This window comes from Athene noctua, chromosome 2 (assembly GCF_965140245.1).
Source record: "Athene noctua chromosome 2, bAthNoc1.hap1.1, whole genome shotgun sequence".
Classification (NCBI taxonomy): Eukaryota; Metazoa; Chordata; class Aves; order Strigiformes; family Strigidae; genus Athene; species Athene noctua.
The window spans coordinates 61,925,188-61,946,890 of NC_134038.1; the positions used below are offsets into that span (position 1 = coordinate 61,925,188).

General features: G+C 34.6%; 1 protein-coding gene across 1 annotated transcript in view; it reads left to right on the plus strand.

The window, feature by feature from the left end:
• Nucleotides 1–21,703, plus strand: part of DOK6 (docking protein 6) — a 256,018-nt gene that overhangs the window by 46,717 nt on the left and 187,598 nt on the right. The gene's annotated exons all lie outside the window — the stretch shown is intronic.

The following is a 21,703-nucleotide window of genomic DNA, read 5'->3' on the forward strand; positions in this document are numbered from 1 at the left end:
GATAGTACAACAAATTCTTTACACAAAATATAAACTATCATAGTTCAACATCCTAAATTCCAGAGCAGTCCTACATTGTAATGTGTGTCAACCACTTTACAGACACAATTTTTTAAACAAAGGAGATGATGTTATAGATAAAACTCCTCAATGTATTTTCCTTTGCCAAATCCAAGCATATGAACCTTACCCCAAGTTGATATCAGCCAAGTGTTAGTCATCCAACCAAGATTTTTAATAGTGGAGATTGTTATGGGTCAATTTGTTTCGGCTCCTTTATCAAGGTGGAAGAGGTTCTGCAAACAGAATATATATAACTTGAAAGTGTAAAGCAATAATTTCTTACTTGATATACAACAGAGAGGTAGGACCTAATGAGCTCTTTAGGCTAAGCATTAACATACTCACCACTCCTATGAGGCAGCAGCATGCTGGCCAGGCAGGCAGGAGTTAGCAGTGGAACGGTTGGTACCTGTAGCTCCCTCAAAGTGTTCTTCACTACTGCTACCGCTCTATCTTTCACCACCAGCACTGATGTGGATGACACCAGTGACCCAGCAGTTCCTGCCCAGACCAATAAGCCTCTCCCTTTTTTCCTTTAGGGTTTTATAGCTTTCTATGTTGGCATTTACTTTCTTGAGTCCTTGAGTTGCTAATGATCAATAATCCTACTTCTGTCTATAATTGGAGCCAAAGTTAGGCAGCTGTGTCATATCACAGCTGGACCTTTCATCCTTGGTACACACACCTGCCTCTGAATATGAATAGAATGAGGATAAGAATGATTGTTTTAGGACTCAGATGAAGACTTCTTTAGCCTAGGTGATAATCCTCAGCAGCCTGTTTTGGGCTTTTTGTTCACAAAACATTCAGATATATTCAGTAAATTGTTCTGCCACTGTCACCAGCTGCAATATTAGTGTCACAGAGCAGTATAGGACAGTTAAAACTAATGGATTCCCACCAATCCTATGACAGCAAAGGACCACTAAAAGTCGTTCACTTCTGTAGACTGCCCTCAGTCCACATTATGTCCCATCTAAGTTCATTGGCTTTTGTAAACAGGCCTGAAATTGGCTTTTAGCTGGGTTTTGAAAATGTCAGAAAGGGAAGCTTATCTCTAGTCAGTATTTAGCCAGAGGTGGCTTGTCCAGAATGCAGTTTTTTTCATATCTGGTGTATGTTTTACAGACCTTAAAGAAGGAAAGAAAATTTAGTTCCTGAATATATCAATATATGTTTTCTTCAGAACATTAATCTTCTCTTACAAGTCAGGAAGGAAGATGCAGATGGTGTTTCTAATGTAAGTCAAGTTGCCATCATAGTATTCTCTGCTTTCTTCTGTAAGAATGTAATAAGACCTAAGTCATAGAGCAAGACTGGGGTATTTTCTGATAAGAGAAAGAAGATTTGTGCTGCATAATGTGTTTGGTTTAGGTTGCATGTCTATGTGTGTATTAATTCTTCACAGGACCTAGCAAAGAAAAAGTTATTCTGTGGTTCCTAGGACTCAGCTGGCCAAAGTATATCAAAGACAAATAATTGATGTTGACAAAATGGTTTAATGTTTTGGGCCAAGTTCATCTATTTTTGTTTTATACAATCTGACTTGGAACAATCATAAAGAATTTGAAAGTCTATGAAGAATTTGCAGTGTATCCCCAGAAGTAAATATGAAATAGTAATATGTCAGTAGTAAATCTGAAAATATATATTTTCATCTATTTAAGAAAAATATAGCAGATTTTTAGAGGCAATGAAGAGCTAGCATAAAATAACATAGTAGCCTTTGAGGATACAGTTTCCTCTGCAATAAGTGTATTAAAATAAGCTGGTATCTGCTATTCATCTCTTCTGACTTCAACAGAAAAGGTAAAACTATCATGTTTCTTCAATTCCAGTGCCATGTGATAGTTTTAAACTTTAGTTCCTCGATTATGATTTATTATTTAAATTTTCTAGTTTCTTAGTCATACAAAAATCAACTTTGTTTAACAGCCTGGACTTTTCTACTTTTGAAGTCATTATATAGTAGCACCAATTAATTCATGTAACCAATAGTATTGAAGTGGCATTGGAGCAAACTAGGCTAGAGTTCAATTAGAAAGGTTTAATTTTAGTTAAGTCAATATCCCAAAGTCAAGTGAAAAGATAAAAGTAGTCTCATATGGATGGACAGGATAATTTGCTACCCAGAAGAAACTTATCTACTAATTAGGATCTACTTAGAGTAGTCGTTAAGAAATGTATTAAAAGAATATTTTACCTCAGATATTGCTACATAAGCACAAATAACACTGTTATTCAGCTTCAGTTTAAAACAAACCTCTGTTCCTGCTTAAAGGGAAAATATAGTATCAGTTTATGGGATTTCTACAGTTTATACTCGATGGAAGGTCAAATGAAATGAGATTCTTTTTAAATTCTAAACATTCAAAAAAAGTGAGTCTCAAGGACAGTGCCTAAGATGTTGAACAGAGTTTCTGCTTTTCCATGGTTATGTTTATATACTAAAAAAATTTTTTTTTGCTTCAAAAGAATAATTTCCTATCAAACCTTTTTTTTTTTTTTTTTGTTACAATTTCAGTACCTATAAATAGAGACTCTTGACATTTTGCATCATTCTCTACCCTTGCTCTTTATATAGAACTCTCATTGATTTCAACTGTGTATATTGAATTAGACTAGGATAGATGGCTTTTCATTTATAAAAAGGTGGTGACAATGTTAACCTCTATGCTGATATAAAGGTGTTAAATCCACTTTCATTATGAAATGCTTTAAATAACATCTCAGTATTAAATTTTATCATTTCTAGGCCGTCACAAATTGAGAAGCTGTGAATGTATGAGGGCAAGTAGAATGAGTCCTGAACATCTTTTTCTAAAATTCACTGTTCCAAAAGGTGTGCAAAATACTGATTGTTTCTGCAACGAACCTTTGGAATCACGGTGACATCCAGTGTCGAACCAAGAGTATTTCAAATTACAAAAATGTAATAATCACCTTCTCTAGACTCACAAGGACATATTTGCACTGACTTCCCTCTGAAGTTTTCCAATATTATTACATTGGAGAGAACAAATTTGTCCGTGCATTTTTGTCTGTCACAGAAAGGGTCGATGAATCTGTGTCCATCCAAAATCTCTGCCACCGATCTCTGTTCTAGACTGATTTTAAGAGGAGTTGAACTACAAAGTCTTTCTGGGCATTGGTGTTCCTTGAAATTCATCTTAAGAGAAATATGACAGTGAAGGTATAAAAGACATGGAAATATTTAATTTTGTGAAGTGTAGCATTGGATCCTTATTTTTTTACCTTCTCTTTAAACAGCTTTCTCATAGTCTCTGTAAAACCATCTATGATAGTCTTGGATTGTTGCAAAACATGATCCTTGAACATGTAAAAATTCAAGGGACACAAGTTTTGACTTAAGAAACAAAGGATGAGAGTGGACGGGGAAAAATAGATGAAATTACAATAAAATCAGTTAATTCCAAATTAAAAAAAAAGAAAAAAAGAAAAGGAATCATTTCTCTATCACACATTACTTCTGCATATGCTAAATCTCAGAAAGTATGAAGGCAATATGTATTATGCCCAAGCTATTTGATATATCAAAGTTGAAAATATAATAATTGGATTCCCCTAACATGAGTAAGCTAAGTCCTTATGATGCCTTAATAAACAAATACCATATTTATAAATATACAACCACTATAGAGAATAGTTTTTATTACGTATAGAATTTCTCATAACAAATGTATTAGACTGCTGTTCTGTTGATTGAATGGATACTTGATGTGCCATACAGACACTACAAACAGTAAAGAGAGTGAGTCAAAATAACTTATACACAGATTTAGACCATAGAAATAAGCATTTCTGTTGAGTCCCCAAGTTGTACAAAAGACAAAATGACTTGAATATAACACTTCTTCAGTATGGAAAAAAATTAACCAGCTTTAAAAAAAACCATAATGTCCTTTTTACTATTTTGTTGTTGGTTTTCCTATTTTATATTTTGCAAGAAATGGCAAGATATAGCTAAGATCTCTGAAAGCATTTTCGTGAAAGGAATGCATGTGGTTCTGAATGAAACGACATTTCTCTCCTTAAAAAAAGAGCTCTTGTGAATATGTCTGCTGGATAACGCTGGCTATTCCTTCTGAATAGTGATTTAAAGTCTCAAGCTTTGTTTTTAAAACTTTACTACAAAATGATGAAGACTTCCTCTGCCTTAGAAACCCTGTTCTTTAGGAACAGCTCATTTTTCAGAAACTCTGTTCTTTAGCAACAAACTGAACTGTTTTCCATAAGAGAATAATTCAGCAGTTTAAAGGAAGCAATTCTAGAATATTGTAAACCAGATATACAGAAAATGAGGGCATATATATGATGTCTCTATATTTACTTTTAAAAGTTGGGCTTTTTAAATAGAAAACTTTTAAAAGTTTTCTGTATTCGTTCTTTGTTTGAATAACTTTTTTTTAAACATTGGCTTGAATGCTTAGCACCTTCTGAAATTTCTTTCTATGGATATTTCCTTAAAACAAACAGATTTCTTCCTTATCACAAGAAAACCAAAGTTATGAATTTTGGATCAAAATCAAGTGCTAATTGGCATTATTATTGTAAGGAGGAAAACTAACAAGTATATTTTTGAGTAGAGAGATTAATTGCAAATGCTGGTCATTGTTTCTTTGTCTGATACATTTTTGAAAAAGAGACAATTCAGAAATATGGTGTAAAAGGTCCTGTAAAAGGAAAGCCTTATGTATGAGGATTTTTTCTATTAACTCCTGTGGATGTAAATTATGGGAAAAAAAACCAAAAACAACAACAACAACAACAACAACAACAACAAATGGAAATGAACTCCATTAGAAAAGAATAAAACTGCTTGTTAAAATAATTTCACTTTATGCTCAAAGTGATTTAAAAATGTGAGGCAGATAATTAGTCTCTAATTCATTGTGTTTACATTTTAAGAGAGCAGGAGTTTTGGTTACTCCATTATTTCATCAGCATTATGGTTAAACCGATATGGATTCAGAATAAAATTTGGGGGTTGTGCTGATGGAAAAGGAAGGATGTGCTCTGTGTTCCATGCAGGGAGGCAGGATGTCAAAATATTATTTCATTTAGAAAAGTAAGAAATATTGATCTGTAATACATAACTTCTGAATCCATAAACTGTCAGGGTTCATTATTTTTTCCAAGCTTTTGCTCCAGGCTTAAGCTAGGTTTGCTCCATTTTGTCAAGAGTATAGACTGACACCTGACCACTTGCCATCTCCTGTGTGAATGTATGTTTACAACAAACACTTGAGCCTGTCTTGAGCATGGGGCCAAACAAAGCAAAACAATCCAGCATTTTAGGGTCATCTGTTAAAAATCTATCACAAAGCTGTTTTCTCCACTGCTGAAGGAAAGTAATTTAGCCCAATATGCAGTTTATGTATTTACACTACTTCAGTTTATTATAATTTCTTGAATGTTTGCTTTTGCCTTGGGATATAAACATAAATTGTTTAGTTTAAGCAAAGACTTATCGAGAAATTCAGAAGAGATTGCATGTGATTGGAATTAAATCTGTGTTGTTAAAGGGCAGCTATAAATATTAATTCCATTTTATTTTTAAGTAAGCTGGGCCTGCAGTAAGAATTTTCTTTAAAGAGAAATAAACCTTTTAAAACCGTCCAAATACAAGTACACAACCAAGCAATGATAATGGAATTATGGACTGGAAAACTGCTGTTACATTGGCTGACTGACTGAAGCAGCATCATTTACCCAACTTCTTTAGCAAAAGACAAAAACGAGGGCAAATCCTGAAGTTCTTGGGCAGTTTTTTCTCAAGAAAGCTTACCTTTCAGTCAGTGATGGGTGGAATACTTTGAAAAGGAAATATATACCACTTCAATTAGTCGAATTAGCTAGAAAGAGGACACTGGAAAGTAAATAAATTAAAATGTGGGAGACAATAAATTAGGGCAATTAGCACCTGTAAAGAAGTATCAGTACACTGTCTTATGTAGACACAGTTTTGTGTAAATTTTAGCCTAGCTTATTAGCAGTTAGTAGATTTTCTGACATTTCTCATTAGAATTGATTTTTAAATATTTATAGCTTATATTTTTTATATTTGTGCTAAATTGTTCAGTCTAGAATTTAGCCTTTATTGAATTCTTTTTTCAACAGTTTCAGTTAAGCCATTTGAAATGCAACGTTGAAGAAAAAGCTTGTTTAGCTACATTACAATAAAGAAACTGTCATAGATTACTGAGTTTAAGATTTCTCTGAGGATAATCATTTGAGAAGCTCTTTTAGCTTCATATTTTTGAGTATAAATTTGCTACCGGAAGGAGATAGTGTTCCTGACAGAAGTGGAGTCATAGATAGGCAGCCTGAAATTTGAGGAAGATCTTGGAACAAGTAGCTAGACAGAGCGATAGAACAGGAGCATGAAAAAGATCATGAGCATAGAGGGGTCCTGGGAGGGAATAGGACAACCAGAAAGAAATTGGGAAAAAAAAAAAAAAAAAAAGATATTTTGGTGTTTTCCCAAATGAGATATTAGCACTGTTGGATAGTGAATCTTGGTTTCTGCGTCAAAGGCTTTATGAATGGGTTAGATAGACAAAAAGAAAGGTAGTGAGACAAAAAACAGAAGGTGAAAGTTCTGAGCAGGACATAAAGCAATGTAAAATTTTATTGTAATATCTGTGCACAAGGATAAAAGTGTAAAATTGTACAGGCAGTTTTAATTCTATGTAATTTTCTAATTTGGAGGTGGGGGGCAAGGTGTGTGTGTGAGAAAGGCGGGGAGGGGGGGAAATGCCTGAAAGAAATACAGGAGTTTAAAGCAAATTGGAAAAATAAAATTGTGTTCTGCTGCATGGTGTGATATGGATGATGCCCGCTTTGTCCATCAGCTTGATTAAATTTTTTGGATCAATGACACGGTTTTCTACTATTTTAAAAACAATTTAATTAATGACAGTAATAAATTGTCATTTACTCTCAATAGAAGTACATGTGAAATTCACTTTTCTACCAGATTTTAGAAAGCAAGTGTGGATTTGAGGAGGAATAAGTTGTCTTCTATATTTTCAAGGAGATGTTTCTTTGAGATTTTGTATCTGAAAAGATAGCATGGTGTTTATTTGGATGATCTCTCTCCATTTCCCTACTCTTTTCTTTCTGAGGTTGGAAGAAGATATGTACTATCACAAACATTCTGTCTACCTTTTTCACTGAGATGACTATTGCTATGAAAATAGGTATTAAAAGAAGCAACCTAAAAACATATGGAAGACCTAATATTGCAATACTCTGTTATTTGGCATACCTCAAGCTGTCAGATAATGTTATCTTCGTGACAGTCTTGTGGATATGGCATTTTATGAAATAAGAAAGAAATTCTAGAACAATTTAGAAATATGTGTCAGGCTTCAGGAAAACCACGGCCAAAAAAAATGTATAATATAATTTTGGGTATTTTTAGATTAGCAGGATTTTCTACATGAGGTTATTTTCTAAGTTTTAAATAGTTGAAACAATATACATGAATTCTGATCTCTATAACATTAGATATACCAGTATACTCTATCGATCTTAACTGGCATTTGGGAAAAAAAGTCATGAAAGTTATTCATTCCACCATGCTATCTTTAAAGGTGAGGGTCCATTGGCATAATCTGAGTTGTGTATCCCTTCATTGCTGTGTGAATACTCTTTCAAATATTGTATATTAAATATAACTCCATTTTATTTGGAGTGTTTGAGTGCCCCAGCTCTCTTGCATGAACACAGTTCTATTTTTGTAATGACTCATGTTATAATCATCTTTGAAGTTTGAATCACATTTGAATGGTACCTCACAGCACAGAACTTTTTCTGAATAACGGTTGAAAAATATGTGTAATAGTGATTTGTCATCTGAACATATTTGTTTCTTCTTCGTTGTAATAAATTATACTTTGATTATGAAGAGCTGAAGTTATGAGACAAACATTGTTTTATTGGCTATGCTTTTATCTTTTTGAAGCAAAGTAGTATTGCTCTCTGTCTTTAGGTTAATTTGGTGTACTGTTCTCACTAGCTATCTGTCAGGATTAATAAAGTATTAGTAAAATAAAATGTGTTTCAGAATGAAATTGGGATTGCCAAAAATGCAACAAGAGAATTGCTGACATGGAAGAAATTATCAGTTAATTCATTGTATTATATAAATAAGTTATACTTTTTGAGGGAAATTTAGCAGCATTTGCTGCTGTAGTTGCATGATGTTGCAAATCATTAGCGTATTTTGAGAAGTAGCATTCTCTCTCTTCACCGTTATAAATATTTATGAATTATTTTCTTATTTCTTTTGGAGTGGATTTTTATAAACTGTATTTGGGAATATCTAAGTGTATTGCATCCAAGTTACAACCAAGGTTGGGGTACCAGACCCCAACAAGCTATATATAATGCTAATAGGTAAAACTTACATATACCTATATATCAATACAGGATATTAGAGCCGTTAGTTCTCTATAAATGGTTCTGATTTCTGGGTTTTTTGCAGTTATATGCAATCTAAAGACATTTCTGTCTAGGCTGTCAATCATGAGCAGCTGCAGTATGTTGCTACACAGTTCTATACATGCTTCAGTTATACCTTAAATAACCTTTTATTGCACTTCTTAGTAATTAATCTTTTATAATTTGCATTGATACCATTAGGCTTCTTTATGTTTCTGAGGTTTCTTCTATCTTTTGTTACTACTTTTGTATCCTCTGATATAGTTCATGTTTTTTTCTTCAGAAGCCTATGAGATGTGTCTTCCTGATATTAGCACAGTGCCATTACGTATACTTCCTTATTATTCTAGGGTTAATCTAGGGTGATTATGTCTACAAATATAATAGGTCCATTAAGAGATTTCTGATGGATGGATGGATGGATGGATGGATGGATGGATGGATAGTCAATGCTTTCATAACTACTTGTTACTAGTATCTATTAGTTATTACATTAACTCTAGTCTTTTTTTGTTTGTTTTTTTTTTGTTTTTTTTTGTTATAGTGATAGAGTGATATAGTTCTTACGCTGGTAGGCATTGCTATTATACAAGCAGTAGCTGATATCTTGTGTAGACTTCCATAATGGTTTTGTTACCATCTCATGAGGAAAACTTATAGAATCATAGAATCATTTAGGTTGGAAAAGACCTGTGAAATCATTGAGTCCAAACTCAAACCTAACACTGCCAAGTCCACCAGTAAACCGTGTCCCTAAACACCATCTGTACATCTAGGGATGGTGATTCAACCACTTCCCTGGGCAGCCTGTTCCGATGTTTGACAACCCTTTCCGTGAATAATTTTTTCTTAATATCCAATCTAAACCTCCCCTGGCACAACTTGAGGCTGTTTCTTCTTGTCATATCTCTTGTTACTTGAGAGAAGAGACTGACACTCACCTTACTACAACCTCATTGCAAGTATTTGTAGAGAGTGATAAAGTCTGAGACTTCTTTTCTCCAGGTGAAACCCCAGTTTCCTCAGCCACTCTTCATAAGACTTGCTCTCTAGATCCTTCACCAGCTCTGTTGCTCTTCTTTGGACATGCTTCAGCACCTCAATGTCTTTCTTGTAGTGAGGGGCCCAAAACTGAACAATATTTGAGGTGTGAATAGGTACAAAATCAGCTGAATATAGTGAATAGTTCAGGGAACTATTGATACACTATTAAAACGGTGTTAGATCACTATTAAAAAGAAAGGATACACTATTAAAAAGAAAGAATATATGAAATGAAATGTTCTTGACATTGTTGTGAATCCACACTCCCAGTTTCACTGCTGACATAAATGAAGAAGTAGAAAACATGCACATTAGATTTGCAATGCAGTGTGAGCTACTGCAAATATTCTGAAATATATGATTAGAATTTGATATAGTTTTGATAAACTGAAGACGTAGCTTAAACAAATATGAATAGCCATAATAGGGGCATATATGCAAAAAAAAAATCAAACGGGCAAACTTGCTTTGGAAGAGTTGAAGAAAGTAAATACAATTTGCTGGCCCTTAACAAAGTTTTGTAAGGTAGTCTTATTAAACTATCGAGAAAGGTCCAATATAAATAGTGTAAATGTACATTCTAGCATGAACCTTAATGGGAACCTGTTTACTGACCTGGCTTGCTAAACCACAATGAAAACTGAAAAACTTAGCAGCAGTAAATTTTGCTGTCAACTCAGATGGTAGTATTTCAGGAATTTTGAGAGTAAATCACAGAATTTATCAAGAAATAATTTTTCACATATTTTATGGTATAAAAATTTAAAATTTGATAAAAATTTGAAATGACTGTAACATAGATCTAGAACAGCAGTTTGGAGTAGGACAGCACAGAAAACCTTTAGGTCATTTGGAAAGTATGTATTGAGGAACTATGCATGTTTACTAGTTTTAACTGGACCTTATTTAAGTAGAATGTGTGACAGCTAAATAGCTACCTAGAATTAGACTAGTTTGTGATACTGTGAAATTGTCCATGTGCAGGGGGACAGCAGAGGTCTTCAAACAGATAGATTTTTCTGAGGAGGGTGGTGAGACTTTGTTTAATTGATTGAGTTGTTTGCGCTGAAGGCTAGGAATGTGTATACTGAGCAAAAATATTTGTACCTTATGGCAATATACAAGGGCTGGAAAAGCATTTAAAACAACAGAGAGCAAGGGATTTGTCAGTAATCCTATCATCCTCTGTCTGTGTTTCAGTGATGTAACTGGTACCTCAGAAGACATTGCAATCACTGGGCTGAAATAAGGTGGCTCTAGGGTATTAGATGAATATTGAGTTGCTCTAGCCAAATTGGAAATGTCCCAGAACACTTTTGGTCTGGTCTACTGTTCTGGCTTCAGGAATGTTTTACGTGCATAGATTTGATGCACAGTATCAAGACAGCAACATCCAAACCTTTCTGTGTAATAGTAAATTGTGTCCATAAATTACTTTTCAGTAAACAGTCCAAATTCGGACTGTGTTTTTATCATTTCTGAACAATATAATGCTTCCTTTTCAGCATAAAAATTACTGAATTGAGGAAAAGAATTTAAGACAGACAGACTGGATATAGTGCATGCTGCCAGCACATCTGGAAGACAGTTATTCTCTAATTACCCAAGAGACAGAAGAGAAAACTGGCAGCTTTGCTGCTATTATAAATCCCATCACTTCTAAAGGAGTTAATGGATGCCCAGCTAATCAGTCTTTGTTATCTTGTAACATTCAGAGACAAAATAAAGACCATAAAAATAAAAAGCAAAGGAAATTCATTGGTTTGGTACATTAAAATTTGTGGTTTTGTCTTCGCAATGTACTCCCAACAGACCTGTCATACAGTGTTTAATTTGGTTTTAAAATGTGCAGTGGTTTAGTTGTTTAGATGAAAGATTGATTCTGCAGATGGAATGACTTGTTGTGGTTACTAACTTACCTTCTTCTCATCTTTTGAGATGTACGCTTGACCTACATTTAAGATTCTATCAATTTTAGCACTGGCTGCAGAGCAGTCTTGCTTGTAGCAAGCTTTGTTTTCTTTATTCTGAATTTGACTATAAAAGAAAAAAGAACATCATGTGTGAAAACCCAGAGTATTTGTCTTATTTTTGTATGAAGTCAAGAACCACAAATTACTTGCCTCTGGGTAGACCTAAATGAAAAGAACAATCGAATTCTATTAATGTACAGTACTGTCTCACCGGAGCAGATAAGCTGAAAAATAAATTTGCTGAATGATATAAATAACAGTCCAGTTTGGAAAGGGTCCTGAATATCATCCGGGATTGGCAAAAATGTTGCCAAAATATAGTAACAGGTTAGAGAGAACTTCATATCTCACAAGAAAATTCCACTTCAATCAGATTCTCAGTCATACACTGCTTAGGAAATAAAAAAATGTACGGTACTTACTGTACATTCCTCACTTGCTGAGGGATGGAGTGGAAAATAATGTTATATTGACCTGGAGATGAGCAGAAGCATTCCCTTCTGAAGTTAATAAAACTGGATTATGGCTAACCAGGTCTAACACTCACTAAAGTGTTCTTCACTTCATAAAAAAGCCACTAGTTCTTCTCTTCAGTGCCAACTGAATAGCTTTCTTCAGGGATCCCTATGTATAGAGCAGCATTGGGTCATAGTATAGTTTTGAATATCTCCCTGAATTTATTTTATGCAAGGAAAATATCTGTTATAAGTAGACATAGTCAAATATCTAGAGTTTAAAAAGAAGCAACTGATTATCTGTTGGTAAATTTCAGTGCTACACGCTAAGCTGCAAACTCATCTTCCTTGGAGTTTAGGATTTTGAACACCCAGCTTCAAACACCTTCATTTCAGGTTGTAAGGCAATACTGTAATGTTTCAACCTTTCATTACGTATAGCAACTCCTGCTCTGAATTTCACATTCCCAGAGTTCACAGGTGAGTGCATGCCTGTGCTGAAGCACTCTCAGTCATTTGTCATAGTTTTTATGTTGGTGTTTTGGGTTTTTTTCCATACATACTTTAGCTGGCATGTAGGAGTGGTTCTACTGTCACCTTATTTAAGATGACAGCTGTACCTGTTTGAACTGACTCCACATCCTACAGCAAGATACTCCTCAGTATTAGGTTGAGTCTGCTCAGAAGTAGCAATGAATGCTTTCTTCTGAATGGCTTTGTTGGTGTGTTCTGGTGTCTTCATGGAAAGGTGGGACTGTCAGGGTATAGTGGAACAAAGTGGCATAGTTGGGACCTCTACAGATATGCAAGTGCATCTGGGGTTTACCTCAGCTGTTAGCTCCTTACAGGAGTGGGATGTGAGTAATAGCCTTACTCATGCTTCTCTGAGTCATAGCAGGAAACTTTGGCAGAAAGAGAAAACTGTCAGGGTGTGTTTTTTACTGTGTACCTTGTCATCCTACCTTGTTTCTGTCTTGTGGGAAAGCTGGTTTGTGAATAAATGCTTTCTGCTTGTAGCCTAAGTGGTTGGAAACAGTTTTAGAAGAATCTTCCAAAATAGCTCACTGGCTTTCAGTTGATCATAAACAATTTTGGTTGATACTACCCATCCCCACTCAAAAATAGCAAGAGAAAATAGTCCAATTGCAGTTCTCTGTGCTTTGCTGTCATGAGATACTTTTCTGTAAAATTGTTTCAGGGAGATTTGTCAAACTGCCATTTAGTGAGTGCAGTCAGACTGACTTTGAATGTTCTGCTTTCCATTTTGCACCATTTTTGAAGTCTCCAAATCAGATTTTTTAACAAGTATTTTTTATGGCCAACACATGACAAAAGAAGGCTTGTGTTATTTGAGACCGTAGTTGAAAGCAACTTCAGGGGAAAGCAAAGGATCTAACATGTTTTGTTTCTTTGTTTGATGCTTAGATCAGTGACTACCTAGTCACCTAATTACTTGAAGTCTTAATTCATACAAAATACTCTGAATGTCAAAAAGAATTAGAGATCTGTCTTTGGGCTGCATTAATCAACTTAGTTCAGGACTGATTTTCCCACACCTGGCCATCTTAAAAATGCAGAATTAACCATAAGTTTACCAACCTGCATGTGAGAGAAGACTTCATTGTTCTCACTGCAGAAATCTCAAGAGGAAAACTGTGATTTATCATTTAACAGAGGGGAGGTTAGGTTTTCTCCCTATTTTCTGCAAGGTGAATGTAAAATGAGAAGCCACACCAGTCCTGTGGCATCATGACTTCTTTATGTCAGCTGCAGTGTGGTTCTTGAGGACTTCTGCCTGGGATATTATAGCCAGTGAGTTCTTAATAGTTCACTTTAAAGGCCTTGAGGGAGAAGAAGTGAAGAGTGCTGCAATTATTTTTTTATTTTCCTCATCCTAGATGGTGTCCCTGTAAGGCTTTCAAATGCAGACAGTACACAATAAAAATACTGCAAAAGTACAGATAAATATTACCTATAATCTGGAACATCCCAGAGAAATTCCGCTTCTGGCCATTCTGCTTCAACTGCTGTGGTCATTAAAATCAACATGTCATGACTTGTTTCCTCATATAAACAGTGATTATAAAATCAGAGGCCAGACTGATGACAGTGGAAGAGCAGAGATTTGAGCAGGTATCTGACCTTTACAAAGTTCCTGTTTGTACATCTGAATCATGTACTTACTTCATTTTCTACTGATTTCTAGGAGAACCTTTTCTTTGTAGTATCTTGCTTTTGAACATTTTATTTTCTGGCTTAGTATTATTCAAATACACTGTGAATTATTTTAAGATGTTGTTTTGCCAATTATTAGGCCCAGCATAAAGGACACAGCCAGCATAAAGATGAACTAATAACCAAATTGTATTTGATACAAAAGGGTCAGTACATGGGTGAGCACTGGGGGTACAAACAAGTCAGTCAGGTTATACATAATCAACATCAATCCACTGACCCCAACAATGACACCACATGACCAACAATGGGTGGAATAAATGGTGAAATGCAGTCTCCCATAGAAGAGATGGGAGACAACCAAGTCAACAAACCAAATACATAAGACCAAGGAAGCCACATACTGAATCTCTACACAGCCCATGTTTATAAAGGCCAGACCTGACTGGAGCCCAGTCTCAGGGAGGCAGGAGGTCCTCCCCCAACAGAAAACTCTGCAAAGTGCATCCACCCCACACACAGACACTGCCCCTGCCTGCAAGTGGTCCCAGCTTTTATCCCTAAGTGGGACACCTGACCTTTGTTTACTCAGTGCAGACACCTGGGGCTCATTTACCTCATGGCTCTCCCTGCAAGGCCGCTGCACCCTGGAGGGAAGCCTAAAGGTGAACTCACCCCCCCTTTGTGAAGGGCTGTGGGAATCACCCACATGTCAGCCTTAAGTTGGGGCTTGGGGTTGAAACCCCAGCATTTCAGATGTTTCTTCAGAAAAAAAGTTATAGTTCCTTATAGCAACAATAAGTACTGTTTGTTTCAGATGGTTATCACCGTACATCTTTTTGAAATCTAATACAGCAAAACAGACATATTTGTTAATGAGTGATCTCTGTATTCTCTGCTACTATAAAACAGCTTACTATGCTCACTCACTACTATGTGAAAGGAAGGTAGATGACTGGTAGGGAACTGATAAGGTTCATAATTAAATGACCGTGCAAAAATTCTTTAGCTGTAGATTGATGATAGAAATTGGTCAGTGACTTCCTGACTTTGGTCAGAAAGTCTTGATTTTCTCCCTTCCCTATGTTTTACTGTCTAGGAAGCATAGGTTATGCCACCTGAGATATGGATGAGGGAACTGATCCTGCTTTAGAAATACGTAAATAGTAAAGTCAGTACAGGTCCCCTCCATATCCCCCCATTAGCCAAAATAATTTATTATAAGGCTTTAGACCTGGTTCCACAAACAAACATTCTTGCTTTCTGGCACCAGCAGTGCACTGAGGTAGGGGGCACAAATAAATGGTTGGGGACAGGAACACCTAAAACTAGTTTTGTTGCCAAGGGCATCTTAATGTGGAAACACAGCCTTAGAATAATATTAGGAACAGAAATATTTATGCTCTCTGCAGGGAGCTGGATCTATTTTCACTTGTGTTTGGTTAATGTAAATTTAAAAATAGAAAAATGTACGAGATCCTCAGTGTTTGTTTCCATTTGCCACTAATGAAAGAGAAAAAGCAATTTCATCACAATTCTTCCAGATTGGAGACTTGCATACTGAAGTTATTTTTTCTCAGTCTTAATGCTTTTCAGGGCTTTTCTTTTGCATATTTAATCTTTTTGTTTTGTTAAGATTTTTGTGCTCTGCACGTGTTCCAGGGTGGCCACTGGTCACATAAGAACTGTGAAGCAAGAGCAAGTGAACGTAACTGCTTGGAAATAAAATTAATTTCTATAAAAAGGTCGGAGAATCCAATTTTTGTGAGATAAAATATTGCATATTTTTGGCACCTGCTGTGAAATTGGAGTAAGACCTTTTATTAGGTATTGTAGCCTATCGGTAGTCACAATATTATCAAATCTGACAGGTTTCTCTCTAAAAAAGTACATAGTCCTTTGTTTTTTTGTGGACAGTTTGCTAATGGAATAGTTACTCCTTGGCAGTGTAGATGCTTTAAGGATTCAATAAATTTTCCTCAGAGATACCATTTTCATCCACAGATGTTTATACTCAGGCTATGTAAAAGCAGCATTATTGACCAGTTAAAACAATCAAATCATGGCTTCTTTCTTCTATTCCATGAGGAAAGGAATGAGCTTCAAATGAAATGCTAGATCATGCTTTACAGAAACGCTGCTCTGTCCTACTGTTTTTCACCTTGTGAAGGCTTCTGAAAGAAACGGGGCGAATCACACTCTCTATTTGAAATGAAACCGAATTTTCTCATCCACGTTTTGAGACTGAGTTCTCATTCAGAATTCATCCTTTCTGTCATATTCCTGGATTCATGAGCCCTTATTATTATCTCTGGTTTCCAGCACAGCTCTAGTGAGGCCAGCTATGACCTCTTTTATTCATATGAGCCAACAGTGGCTCATGCAAAAATGTTTGTGTCATTTCAGTGTAGACATTAGACCACATGAGATTAATAGAAGAAATTCCTACAGTCCCTTTTTACTCAGATTTTCTACTCAAATATTTATGAGAACACAGTTAGAGTCCAGACTGACAGTCCATAGAGAGAGAATGAAGACATTTAAAATTAATAGAATATAATGTATTAATATATTAGAAATGGTGAAATAAAGACCAGAAACAGCAAAGTAAATGGATACTGGTTTTTCTGAAATGTGCTTTATGTAATATCCATACTGTCTGTCCAACTCAGTATCCAATGAAATTAGTAAAAGACATCTATGTTAATAGCAGTAAAACAGGAGGGCAAATTCAGAGTGATACTTCTTTACTAAGGTTCTGGTATTCAGTGTTTTCTGACCTAAGGAATTCATCAATAGTGTCATGAGTGCTAATCCCTGGTGAGCTTTTCCCCCTGAATTTGTCTACATTGGCATCCAATACAGCTAAAGCAGTAAATTCTACAAGATTATTTTTAGGGATATGAAGAGTACTTACTTTGTTATTTTATTTACTGAAAAAAAATAGTTTAATCTGATGCCCCTAATTTTTTGCATTAAGAAACAGTGAGCACTTATTCCCTATCCACTTTAACCTTGCCAGTCATGATTTTATGTGCTTACAGAATCTCTCTCCTCAGTCATGCCTTTTCCAGACTGAGACATTTCCATCATTTTAGTCTATCCCATTACAGAAGCCATTATATACTTTTAGTAACTGTTATTTCCCTTCTCTATACATTTCTAGCTGTGCTATGTCTGTTCTGAGAAGCAGTAACCCTGGTTCCAAAAGCTACGTAGACATTTCACAATTTTGTCATACTTAGCCCTTTCCTATTTACTCTGTTCTTTGTTTTGTTTTCAACTAGTTTGAGTGGCGTGGAAGCCAGGACTACTAATTTGTATTTCTACAGTTCAGACCAAATTTCTTAGAAGAAAATTTTTTTTCATGTTTCCTACTTATTACACTAGTAATGAGGCCAGTCTAAATGCTAATTTATTCACTTTTCTTAATCTTTTGGAATTTTTGCACTTGATTTACTCAGCTCCTGTATAAATGCTGTTGGGTTTTAGTAATCTTTTATTGTTGATGTTATTGATTATTTTCTAATCTCTTTTACTAATGCCTTCACTGAGATAGCTACCTATTTAACATCAGGAAAAACCCAACCAAAACCAGAACAGAGGTTTGTATGTTGCTCAAGCTCCTTGGTAGAAGGATGCAAAGAATTAATTTAGTTGCTTATTTTATTTATTTCTCTTACAGTATTAAATTCTTCGAACATTTCTTTTACATCTTGGTAATCTTTGGCCCTGCAGGCTCCCTGGCACGGGATAGTCCTCTTTTTTAAGGTTTCTATACCTCAAAATATACCTTTGACCTGACTTACAATTTTGCATTTAACTTGTTAAAATTTATGCTCAGCTCCATTTTCTCCAGCTGGACACAGCTTTCACTCTTTAAAGAATGCATTTTTGAAATTATTTCTGCCAGTTTCTGATTGTTAAAAAACAAGCTTTCTTTTGGTCCTTTCAGGTATGTCATATATATTTGATTTGATGTTCTACCTTAGTGTTTTAGGTAACTTCAATTCTGCTTAAAAAGACTTTAACCCTTTAACTGCTCCATTTAATTTCTGTTTACTAACTTAAATACTTACATGTAGTTCATCTTGTGAAATGAATGTTACTGAGTGGATGCTTTATTAAGTTTAATAGTCCTGTGTGATACCATATCATATATATACCATACCATATATATCACCATTTTATTATTAAGTTTATTAATTATTAATTATTAAGTTATTATTATTAATTATTAAGTTTATTAACTTTATTAAGTTTAATAATTTACTAACTTAAATACTTACATGTAGTTCATCTTGTGAAATGAATGTTACTGAGTGGATGCTTTATTAAGTTTAATAGTCCTGTGTGATACCATATCATATATATACCATACCATATATATCACCATATACCATATCACCTATGATGATGAAGTGGATGCTTTATTAAGTTTAATAGTCCTGTGTGATACCATATCATATATATACCATACCATATATATCACCATATACCATATCACCTATGTGATACCATAGTATCACCTCTTAGGTCATTCTTATATTTCTATACCTGAATATATGCAATTAATTATCTTTTTTAACAAATTTACAAGTTGCCTAACATGTCAGTGTGCTCATTTGTAATTACTATTTAATTTGCATTACATTTGAACACCTAGCTGCTGTCTATAGTATAACTCTTTTCTTAATACCTATCACTTCAGAGCTCTCATGTTGAAAAATGTACGTTTCCTTGAAAAAAAAAAAGTATTAAAAAATTGATATTTCTTTTACAAAGAAGAGAGGTTGTTCCCTGTGATAGGTAAATGTAGCTAAATGTACATCTTTTTTCCTTTCCATTGAAACATTGAAAACATCGAAAATCGTTGTTCTAATACCTCCTTTCCAGATAATTTGTGATACTCCTTGCTCACAGAAGGAGTTAAAGTTCCTTTAAATCCAAACAGATTCACTATCCTTTTCCATCTGTTTGTGCTTTGTACTGAAGACCTAGATCCCACAGCTGTGTTTCTAATTTTACTTTTATTACCATTAATGTGCGCTTAAAAGAAATACAAATTCCTGCTCAAAGGAAATGCAGATTAAATACATGTAAATATCCTGACCTGTTCACATCAAGAGATAAGGGATAAGCCTAGTTTCTGGGTTTATTCTGGGTTTTTTTAATATATCATCAAATCAGTTCCTTCAATAGCATTAAGCTAAAACTACAGCAAACAGGAGTTCTGAGGAATATATGAGACTAATGTGGAGCAAGGTGTAACTCCAAAGGCATGAATTCCTTTCTTCAGATGTGGACATAGATGGAGCAAGGGAACTCTGAAAAATAAATTCATATAAACTCTAATAAAAGAATCTAGTACTGAATAAGCATACAGATACATGCTTAGTTTCTGAATTGTTGCACAGAATGCCAAAGGAAGCCCTGACACATTCTGGCTTTTAATCTTCTTCCTTTATATCCTGTGAAAATTAGTAAGATTAATTATACAAGCCAAGCCAAATAGTCTTCCCCATTGTTGCTGTACTTTCTTTCTGTATCTCATAAACAGCCAAAACTCAACATTTGGCTAACACAGACAAAACCTGTTATGTGGATAGTAAGAGGTTACCAATCTAGGCTCGTTTGCTGACAACAGTCTTGGTTGCAGTAAACTGAGTTATATAAATACATATTTATTGATCTTTCTAGTTACTTTCAGTGAACTCATACAAACTCATACAAACATTCTGCCTTCATTAGCTGAGATAAACTATATAGCATCTCTCATATATTGGAACAGTTGTGGAATTTTTCCTCTTTTTTTTTCCAAGAAAGAATTTTATCGTTTCTAGTCACTTTGTCATTAGCTGAAACTTTAAGAATTTTCTTTGAAATTGAGTTGGGTTTTTTTTCTTATATGGTCACTATTTTGATTATTAACTCAGTGGTAAGATTCTCAATCCAGAAGAAAGAAATAGCAAACTGTCAGCTTCCTTGCACGAGCATTACCTCATAATGTATATGTTACATATAAAAAATAATTTTCTCAACAGTTCAAAATTCCGAATTTGTATGATTCAACACAGTGTTTTGCTTTCCAGCACATTATAAAAGGTTTGGGTTTTTTTTTTAGTGCAGATATTTTCTAAGATTGTTGGCAATTTGTATTTTAAAGAGAAGCTGTACATATTTTTTTCATAATTTCCCTCAGAATTTTAATTTAAGGTAGTCACATTTCTAGTCAGCACTACAGTTGTTTAATGATCTACATCAGTTGTAATGTAAAATACATATATTTCTACACTTTGAAAGTGAGATTAGAGAAATACCTATAAAAATTAGTAAGGTGATCCCTTTTTTAAAAAATATTTTTTAAAATTTTCTTAATCTTATTGTTTTAATCTTTGTGTTTTGATCACCTTCATTGACATGTTTTTATCATAGAGTTCTCTAAGAGTGCATCTGCCTTAGCATTCCATTTGAAGTAGAAGGGCTTTTTTTTTTTGTCCTTACTTAGGCTTTGGTTTGCATTACAAAGACGAGCTGGAGGACTCTGACTAGATTTCTTTTAAGTGAAAATATTCCCAAAGATGTATCTGGGGATGTACTTAATGCACTCCAGTCTATAAGAACAATTCATCGTTGGAACAAGTCCCAAATCCCAAGTGAAATGCATATTATGTGGACACTGAGTCTTTAGCATCACCTACAGACCTGGCCTTATGGTATCTCTTTAATCAGTGATGTAGACATAGCCTAAAGGTCTAGAACAAGATCCATATTTCCCTTCTGTGGGAAAATTTCTAGAAGTGGCAATCGGGAGAAACAAAAAATAGTTTCTAAAAGAAGTATAGTTAGGCAATTTGTAGATAGCTTGTAAGGGACTACATTTACAGAGTTGAATTTTCCATCAAAACACTTTTTGATGTCACTCTACTACATTAAATTATTTGTGACATGTCTACTTTCATTAGGAAAGGTCACTTTTTAAAATTATAACTCTTTCAGTTAAAATCCTAAAATACATGATGCGTATTGTCAAAGCAGGGAATGTATCTTTTCTTACCTATAAGAAATTTTTGAGCAACCATACATTGACTGCACTGTAGCAGATGTTTGCATACAGGACCAGGTTCTCCTAATTCCTGTTAAAACATAAATCCTGAGCCCTCAGATTATTTCTGATAACTCGTGTGATATGCATGTTGTGGGATTTTAATTATGTTAATGTTTTACAAGTATCACCTTTTTGAAATAAAAACAATAAGGAACATCTGGAAATTGAGAGGAATTATATTTATTTCATTGGGGAGCTTGGACTGAAGAGCTATTCATCTGTAAGCACTGTGCCATTAATATAAACCAGGCTTATATACTAAAAAATATGTGGTTTGCAGTTGTCTTGAAGAACAGCATTCTCCCTAAGTACATTTGTTTTCAGCATTGACAGCTAAGAACTTAAAAAGCAACAACTTGGCAGGTGGATTTTAATTCCTGTTGCAAATATGTTTGCAGTTGATTTTTATGCTCAAT